Source organism: Limulus polyphemus, unplaced genomic scaffold, assembly GCF_000517525.1.
Source record: "Limulus polyphemus unplaced genomic scaffold, Limulus_polyphemus-2.1.2 Scaffold4, whole genome shotgun sequence".
NCBI classification, from domain to species: domain Eukaryota; kingdom Metazoa; phylum Arthropoda; class Merostomata; order Xiphosura; family Limulidae; genus Limulus; species Limulus polyphemus.
The window spans coordinates 288,564-296,896 of record NW_013665614.1 but is presented as its reverse complement, the minus strand read 5'-3'; positions in this window follow the sequence as shown (position 1 = coordinate 296,896).

Genomic DNA, 8,333 nt, shown 5'->3' with positions numbered 1-8,333 from the left:
AAACGTGCCACATATGGACATGTATTGTCGTGGAAAAGAACACCTTTCCGATTGACGAGTGAAGGGCGTTTCTGATGAAGCGCTTGCTTTAAACGTTTCAGTTGCTGACTATAAATTTCTTCATTGGTAGTTCACTGTGGACTGAGGAGTTCGAAATGAACTACTCCTTTGATGCCCCACCAAATGCAAAGTACCATTTCTGCAGATGGAGTCTAGGTTTTGAGGTCGGAAATGGTTTTTGTTTAGGACCGAGCCATTGTATTTGGCGTTTGATATTCGCAAAGAGAATCCCCAGAATTGTCACCGGTGATAAAAATTCTAAAAATGGTTCACACGCATTACGCGGCAGAAGAGACGAAGCAACGTTCACACGTTGGAAACGATGATCATTAGAGAGTTCGTGAGGCACCCAAACATCTTCTTTATGGAATTTTACCATATTCCTTATATGTTTACGTATTGTTTCATGAGAGAAATGCAATTCCAGGGCCATTTCACGAGTGAATGGGTTAGACTCAACAAGCGTCTTCAGAGCATCAGTATCAATTCCAACATGTCGCCCCCTGCCATCACAGTTTTTAAGACTAAAGTCACCTGAACGAAATTCGCTGAACCATCATTGAAAACGTTCAAAACATTTCCATAAATTTCATTGATCTTATTTGTGGCTACAGAGGCGTTGTTTTCCTTCTTGTATTCAAACAGCATTACATGCCGAATGTGTGTCTCATAGTGTGCCATCACTATAAGGGATTAGAATATACTAAACTTTACACATTACATAGGCTACACTGACTGACGTTTAGGTGGTTCGTTTAACTATTATAAGTGATGTACGTTTTCTGGGGGTGGTTAATGAAAGTGTTCCAAAACGCGACATTAATTTCTAGACGACATAATAGTTCTCTCCTTGTTGTCAAAAGTCCACTTAAGCCTATTTAATTACTTTAGAATTTCAGTTGACAAGCCGAACTACCTTTCTCTATTTCTATCGCACTAATATTCCGTGTATAATTCATTTACACTGTCGTTGAGTTACCACAGTCTTATACTGCTCTTCCAGTAATCGTCTGGTCCTCATACTTCAGATATCGTTTGTTACTTTTATCGATCAGGCAGGTTCAATTACTTTAGAACCACGCTTTGACCGAATAAATTTTTTTCTAATCTCCTTTTCTACTGTTAGTCTTACTCTAACATATTAAACGATAGACCTCTGTTTATCGTTAGGCCTATCACTTTTACGGTAGTTAACTTTCCTTGTCCGAACTTTTAGTTTCTTCTGCTATTGTCTGTCTACTGCCTGCTGTTTCCGCTCGTCTCACACTATTTATACGTTTATCATTTAATCGTCTGCCCGCCTTCTAGAAATATTTATATTCTCGACGTCAATGTATTGCACGCGACATTCGATAGTCTTAACATCAATGAATTATAAACACAACTTCCTATAATCGTCTGCTTTTAACTCTCTTATTATAAAACACACACACACTAAACAATCTTAATATATTAACTCACAAAATAAATAAATTAATACTTCCTATACTAAACAGTTTTTTATACCATGACAATAATATATAGGACCTACTGATCATTTACAGATAGGGAGCCACCCTAGTAGCGCTGAGCGCCACCTCATTTTTATCATGAAACTCACGCACTATAAACACAGAAAATCGAATAATGGAGACAGTAAATAAGTGACATCCTGTTTATATGGGCTCATTGGTCACAAATAAATTAGATATATGTTATATTCAATTAAAAATAGCTATACAAATTCAAAATGGTCACTAAATTCCAAGGTGTCGCCTCGATTTACAAAAAATTGGTTGTTTTTGCCATATGAAATATAATGATGGCATAATCAAGTCACACATTCCTGCTTCTTTATGTAGAGGCGAACATATAATATTTTTCTCGCAAAAGTGATACTGCCATACAACTGTGGATAGGCACAACATGGTGGCGCCATCATATCGGACTCAATGTCAGAATAACATATTTTCCCTTTTTTTCATGAGTTCATGCCGGTTCAAATAAACAATTATCCTGTGTTAAAATGAGTTAAATTACGGTAATTACATGCACTGAAAAGGCTGAATGAGAGCAAGCAACACTCAAATTAAAGAAAAATTGAAACAAGACCCCCCTTCAAACCTACGCCGAGCTGGGATCCAATGCTAGGATATTTAGACATTATTGTGGGTAATTTATGACACTGTAGAACGTACTTGGCTTTGTATTGGTAAATCATCCAAGTCAGCTATATCTAAAACAACAAAATATATAACATAAAGACCAACTTTGACTTAAGGAAACGCCAACAAACATAAGTAGAGCTTTCGAATCGGAATACCTAAGTGTGTGCGCCATTACACGAGCTGGATAGTGCTTCACTGATTTGCCAGTTCCCAAAGTAATCCGTAACTCAGTGAGACATGTTTGATTAAAATGGGCGATGGCGAGAACAAGGACATCTGAATCCACCGAACGGATTGCTACGCTCGAGTAAACATCAGTTAACTTAGGATTCAAGGCGTGTAGCAGCATACGACTATCGGCTTCTTCATGATTGCATGGTGATAATTTGGTCATGTCATGTCCTGGAGTGTTTTCTCATCGTACGTGGTCATTATATGCTTTCCATCAGGTATTGGACCCATCGTTTCTGCGACGTACAAGGTCAGACAATTTGAGCACAGAGGAAGTTGAACTATTTTTCTTCATTTCTTCAATGTAAGAAAGAAGCTCATCCTAAGCAATGCCATGATTCACTCTATCACTATGCTCCAAACATCCACTTTCTTGTAAATGTTTGGCTCTCCTTTTGCTATAAAGAGCTGCAAGGCATAGTGTATGGTATTTTCAACCCTGAGCAACTAAATCTCCAGCAATGAGTTTGGCGAAGAGTCGCTCATCTTGCAGTTCAGAAGCCCACTGATGTACGTTATAGTCAATATCAAACGTTCTTCCATTATAGAGTTTGGATACTTCATCCTGTTTATCACACAAAAACATGACGCAGAGTTGGTAACGTGTGTTAGCATCCGAACTCCCGGATCATTTTCGTTTAATGGCTCTCTCTAATTTGGATCTGCTGTACCTGTGAAATAAGGCTTTGTGTTTCTTGTGGGTTTCTTCGATGCCATTGCTGTCATCTAATCCAGTGTTTCTCAACTTTTTCTAATATCATTCACCCCTACAAGTTTTTCACAACAGCTCACTCACCCCAGTTCGAAAAATACAAATAAATACTAAATTAAAACGCAAAATTCTGTATTATGACCTAAATATGCATCAAACTACAACAAGAATGAATAAACAAAAATAAATTATTTCCGTGTTTTTCAATACAAATGCAATAAATTTGAAAACACCGTATCTACATTACATAACATCTAAACTGCTTCGATATTTCACGTGTTTGTCCACAACAAAATAAACCAATGAACGGACCCGAGTGGCACAGCGGTACGTATGCGGACTTACAACGCTAGAAACCGGGGTTCGATACCCGTGGTGGGCAGAGCACAGATAGCCCATTGTGTAGCTTTGTGCTTAACTACAAACAAACAAGCCAAAGAACGTGTCTACTGTAACATTTATATCATCTATATTAGTATGTTTATTTACGTTTTAAAAAGGAGCAAGCGCTCGTAAAAGATAAAAAAAAAGTGTCCTAAAGTAGGATCAAAGGTGCAGCGCTTGGTATATTACACTAGGACCTTAACCATGAGATGCACTTTAGGTTGCAGACAAAGCACGTGTTTCTAGACATGGACCTCACCAGCTGCATGACGTGGCTTTGTTTGAAGAGAAAGCCGAAAAGCAGCCTCTTCCGAAAAAGTGAGTAGTAGTGGCTACACTGAAATATATTTTTTCATTGGCTAATCTAGGGATTGAAAGACAATAGCCAAAACTAGTGACATTGAGCTCAAAGTTTAGGTAGCACTTTATGTATTATGTGTTTGAAAAATAAAAAGCGATATCTTTAACAAAAACAATGTCAATGTGAAAAAGAAACAAATTCAAGCTATAAAAAGAGCTTAACCGTATAAAGTGGAGATATCAGACACACAAGCTAATTTAGTAGAAACAATTGAGGCAATTTTGTAATCTACTGCTACTTTTATTATTAGTAGTAATATCAATGCCTGATTTCCACACGCCAACTCCCCTGTCTGATAATCTTCGAACCATTGATTATTGCAGGGGCTCGTTTTGTCTTCTATGAGCTATTTATAATAACAATTAAAAATGCCACAAAATAACTAAAACGGTATATAATGAAACTAACTGCAAACATAAGCTTACTGAAAAAAAAAGAAGAAAAATACATAGTGACAATTTTGACTGCGAGATAAGTCTGAGAGTTTCAGCAATAACATGGTGAGGCACTGGTAACAACAAGTCTGAGACATTCCGGAATATCAAAGAGACGGTATTTATCACAGCTTATACATGTTCATTAATTATGAGTAAACCGTTGAATTTAATCAGATTAAATCACCTAAAATAACAGGCACACCCTTACGTCTTCGTATTTATTACTAGTCTTCTTTGAAATTGCGTTACTATGAGTTACTAAAGAACATAAGCAAGCTAAGACAGCTTCGTATTCTCTTAATCTTTAGACGTCTTCACAACAGGCGACAATAAACCAAGGTAAAAACTAACCACGAAATTGGGCTGTTGATATAGAAACTAAAAAAATAAAATAAAATAATTTGAACAAAATAATATATTACTTCACAAATATCGAAGAGCTGTTTTTCCAACTTAACATTCAGTTTTTAAGGAAGGTTAAATTGTCTAATCGTCACAAATATGAATTTATTTATTTCATCGGTAGTAAACGCTACACTATTGTTACATATTTTTAATGATTTAACAGTTACATTATATCCAACCTTTTTACCCACTAAAGTCGTCAAAATTGAGCAAGGTAAAATCTACTATATTGCAGAGGCCATTAACTAATGACCAAAGATAAAAATTACAGCTAGTTCTTTGCATTTAGTCCTTTTATCTTGTAACACAATCAATCATAAATTAAAATATTGCCTTGACATTTTGGGCTACAGAACACTATGCCATCGTGGTAGTGAACTACAAGGAATAGTCCACTAAACACATCACCTCCCTCCCCAAACAAGGACATTGGGGAAGCTAGAGAGAGAGACTTTCGAACTTGACAACCAGCTACAGGTGTTAAATTCCACACATTATGGGTGCCTGCAGGTTGGGCTGAACTAGTCAGATATAAGAGACCTGAAATTTTGAATCATCAAAATGCTAAATTTAAACAAAAAGGTGAAGTCCTGAAGACCTGAAATTTTGAATCATCAAAATGCTAAATTTAAACAAAAAGGTGAAGTCTAACCTGAGGGAGTGCAATCAATAATGATTTGGCTGACTATATTTGGTAATTGAAAGTATTGAAGCCTAGCCTTAGGGAGTGCAATCAATAATGTTTTGGCTGACTATATTTGGTAATTGAAAGTATTGAACAAAGACTTAATTTTCCTACTAACTTTAACAAAACTATGTTATAGTTGCAACAACCTATATACGTTTAATCTTCGTCAATTAAAACATTTTTTTATTTTACCATTGACTAACGAAAAATTGGCGCAAACACATTGTTCTTATATTGATATTTATATGTACAATTTACCTAGATCTACCACAATGGCAAATTTGAATCTCCTACAAAAACAGAACAAAAACCTTCGAATTTAGCAGAAATTAAAAATATTTTTGTGTATATAATAAGGCTCACATCCCAAGTTATTGTATCTCGTAGAGATAAACAACAAAAACAACAGCAAAATAACGATCACAAACGAACGCCCTTATGAAGACTTCACGACTACGCTATACTTTCCTTTACAACTGCTTTCAGCAGCTTGAAACCCACTTTGGCACAAATATCTCAATGAGAGAAAATTTTTAAATGGTTACCTTAATTTTAGTATGTGATCAAAAGATTGAGAATGTTTATCTTAAAAAACAACAACTACGACACATGATCATAATAAAAAAACACTTGTTATAATAGCAGATTTATAAATGTATATGCGTTCACGTGTGTATACACCTATATATGTGTGTATGAGTGTAGACATGTCAGGATATTTTTCAAAACAGATATCGTATCACGAAATAAAACATCAAACAACTTTGTGCAAGTATTGAAAAACTATATTTGTAACTGATAAGTAAAGTTTCAAGTTTATTATGGATTTAAGTCCATTACTACTCCATCTTTGCAAACGTTATCCTTCCAGTGAATCGTTTATAAGATGAAATTGATCACGACTAGCGAGGAGGGAGAACTCCAGAAACAATTTAATTTGGTTTCATTTGTCAATATCATCTGTTCATGTGATCCTACATCCGGAAATTTCTTATTAACGAGATAAGTTTTATGCCGAAATTAGCGAAGTCTGGAAAATATATAGGCTTCAGGGGAGTAAATATTAATTTTTCTAAACAAGTATTCATCCAAGCAGAAAGTCTGATGATCTTTCGCTCCCGCCTGCTCAGTGTAAAATCACATTGAAGGAGTATAATCATTCATTTCTATGACAACCGTGGCAAAGTCCACGTGCCAAGAGGAGAGTTTGATTAAATTGATATTTAAATCAAGCCTAAAATTCAGGCATCTTCAGAACGAATTTTCGGCGTTACAGTTGTATCTATCCACAAGAAAAGTTTCGTCCATGAGAAAACTTGTTAATGAATTACCCGCAGCCACTAATGGCCCCGGACTCCTGCATCCAAGCTGCTCCACGATATCGGTGCATTTGCAAAATTAGAATTACAAATGAACGTTTAACGAATGGCCTCACGGGAAATGAAGCATCAACTTAACGACATGGAATTCGTCTAGAGAAGAAAGAGAGAACAAAGAAAAATGCATACATCGTTCTGTAATCCCAAAATCTCATGTATATTCATTTTGATGTAGATTTTTTTATAACTCTTATATTCGCCTAGCCTCAGCGGATGGTCTAGAATAAAGAGGTGATAATGGGTTTATATTCATCTCTTCACAACAGAATCACTTATTTCTCTTTGGCTTTGTCTTGTTAATCTCATACAAGCTTAAGCATAATGTGCTTGCGTACTAACCCACCGGAACGAATGTATGACAAGAAGAATGGAGAATAAACCTCGAAAATGAATAGATAGGAAAATCTTTTCCACTGCCATTTCTATTATGTCCGGTTTACTGTATTATTTCTGATTTTTTTTAAAAAATGCATTTAATTGGTCCTTAAAAGACAAAATTACCTAATATATATATATCGATAAAAATCATAACTATTTCCTCCCCCATTAACATTTTATATTGCATAAGAATAAACTTCAAAGTATAATTACAACTTATGAAGTTTTCTTTTACGCAAATGAAGTGTATAGTTAAACTAGCAGAGATATGTAAAACATATGCGGTCAAATTAGTATCTTTATTGCGACAGTACTTTAAATACAGGATTTCTAGATTAATACAAAATAATTCTAATCGAAGACATCGAAATCTTTAAGTCCGCTTGTTTTAGGCCTAACATTAGTTAAGCCTTTATTAAATGCGGCCTGTATTCGAGAAAGAGATAAATTACCACTGTAACTTGTGTACGTTTTTTGCTTTAGTTTAGTTGGGAGCTAAACATTACCATACTTAGTACTATCAGTAAATAAACTTATAATGTTATTCTATGACCTCAAGTTAGAATTTTTAAAAAACTTTGATAAAATTTTCATATGTTACTATACAAAATGTCTCCTAATGTATATCTACACCTGCCCTTTGTTTACATCCACTGAAATGAAATGCGCGTGCATGGGAATTTAGATAGTAAGGTGCGCGCATTTTCAAGACAGACAAAAACTGAGTATTATTATAATAGATATTTAGGTTCAATTTCGTGTTCCTCCAAATCACCGAATTACATTTACTATTCCCAAGTTATATATACTATATATTTATAAATTTCAAGTTTTCATTCTTTGTATATCTGAACTCAAAACAAACAATAGAAATTCAAAGACAATATGAGTAAAACATAAGCTTTTGTTTACAAAGACTTTACATATTACATTATAACTTCCAGGCTGGTAATAACAGGTCAAAGTCAACAACTCTAAAGACAATATGAGTAAAACATAAGCTTTTGTTTACAAAGACTTTACATATTACATTATAACTTCCAGGCTGGTAATAACAGGTCAAAGTCAACAACTCTAAAGACAATATGAGTAAAACATAAGCTTTGTTACAAGCTTTACATATACATTATAACTTCCAGGCTGGTAATAAC